Source organism: Tachyglossus aculeatus, chromosome 6, assembly GCF_015852505.1.
Source record: "Tachyglossus aculeatus isolate mTacAcu1 chromosome 6, mTacAcu1.pri, whole genome shotgun sequence".
NCBI classification, from domain to species: domain Eukaryota; kingdom Metazoa; phylum Chordata; class Mammalia; order Monotremata; family Tachyglossidae; genus Tachyglossus; species Tachyglossus aculeatus.
The window spans coordinates 11760256-11762162 of NC_052071.1; the positions used below are offsets into that span (position 1 = coordinate 11760256).

The 1907-nt window shown below is 52.5% G+C and overlaps 1 non-coding gene across 1 annotated transcript; it reads right to left on the minus strand.

Annotated features, from left to right (window-relative positions):
• Positions 1-527: 527 nt before the first annotated feature.
• LOC119930192 lies at positions 528-665 on the minus strand. Its single transcript, XR_005451680.1, has one exon. It is a non-coding gene; the product is annotated as a small nucleolar RNA SNORA7 (small nucleolar RNA).
• Positions 666-1907: the final 1242 nt, after the last annotated feature.

Here is a 1907-nt window from a genome sequence, read left to right on the forward strand (position 1 = left end):
TGCCAAGGTCACACAGCAGACCAGCGGCAGAGCCAGGATTAGAACCCTGGTGCTTCTGACTCCTGGGCCCGTGCTCTGTCTAATAGACGATGTTGCTTCTCTGGAGACCCTGAGATTCCCCTGGGTGGCCTGATTCAACTCCTCCCAGCTGCCAGTGCTGGAGGGGACTGACAGGGTCTGCTTCCCAGATGGATCCTCTGCCTGTCGGGAAGAACCAGGCCGAATAGGGAACATCTCTTCTGGGACTCTCGCTCTCTCCTTGGAGCCATGGAAGGTAGGACTCTGGCCTTCTCACTCTCCTTGTCTTGTCTTATACTGTTGAGTCGTCACTGACCCAGAGCGACTCCATGGACACATCTCTCCCACAGTACCGCACCTCCCTCTGCAATTATTTTGCTAGTGTATCAATAGAGTTTTCTTGGTAAAAATACAGAAGTGGTTTACCATGCCTCCTTCCGCGCAGTAAATTTGAGTCTCCGTCCTCGAGTCTCTCCCATGCTGCTGCTGCCCAGCGCAGGGGATTTTTGACTTGTAGCAGACGGCCTTCCACTTTCTAGCCACTGCCCAAGCTAGCAATAGAATGGGTAGGCCTCTGCTTGACTCTTCCTCCCGTAGCCAAGACGGGTAGAGTACTGGAAACTCTCCAGGTGTGACCCTGAGAGGGGACTCACTCTCCTACCAGAGACATTTTCTGTGAGGAAGAGATGCTGCCTATCTTGTCTCTGGCCACCCAATAACGGCACTGGGCAGGAGAAGAGATGGCTTGGAACTTCCCCAGAAAGACTCCCACTCAACCCCCAAATAACTAGCCAGCAGATTAGCTCACCTCTTTTTCGGGCCATTAGAGTGGAAACTCCTTGTGGGCAGGTTATGTGTGTCACTTCTTGGTTTTGTCCCTTCCAAGTGCTTTGTACAGTCCACTGTACCAAGACAAGGCCCAATAATTGCTACTAGTATAACAAATAATAGTCATGGTTTTTGTCAACCGTTTAACATGTGCCAAGCACTGTTCTAAGCTCTGGAGTAGATACCATTACTACTGCTAATTACCACTACTACTTACCTGAAGAGACCCACATCTCTGGAGGAGAGTGTAGCATCTATATCTTGCCAGCCCTTTAAAAAGGGGAGAGGCTGTGGCCAGAGGGGCTGAGTTTGGCAAAACCCTGTTTGGAGGCAGAGCGGTGGCCTTGTTGACCAAAGGCTACTGCATTCTGGGGAAGAGCATTGTTCAAGCCGAGTGGCAGGATGGGGAGACTGTGGCGGGGGTGGAGGCGGTGACTCAGCTCAGTTTGAGACTGTTGACGTACTGTTCTGTTTGAATTGGGTTCGGCTGGGCCTGGAGTTACCATCTGGGTCAACCGGCTTCGGTCTGGACCCCGCCGTATCCCCGTTTCAGTGCCGGTCCCGGCAGCCCAGAGAGGGCTGGTGGCTAGTCTCAGGTCACACAGCTAGTCAGCCCTCAGGGGCCCTCTCCCCCACCCAGCCCAAGCAGGACCATCACTTGGCTCCCTTGACGAGGGGCCTCTCAGTGCTACTCAGAGCAAAGCCGCCCCCTCCCCACTAACCTCTACCCCCACCACCGCAGAAAGGACCCCTCTGTTCTGCTTCTCCACCTACCCTGCTCAGGGGGAGAAGAGAGGATGGAGAGTAACTGGGGGATGAACTTTAACAGTCAATCAATCAATCGATGGTATTTATTGAGCGCTTACTTTGTGCCGTGCACTGTACTAAGCGATGACCTCCCTGCCTCATGTTTCTCCCCATTCCAGCCCATACTTCATTCTGCTTCCAGGATCGCTTTTCTACAAAACTATTAAGGCCACGTTACCCCCCTTCTCAATACATTTCAGTCTTTACCCATCCAGCTCTGGATCAAACAGAAATTCCTCACCTTTGGCTTTAAA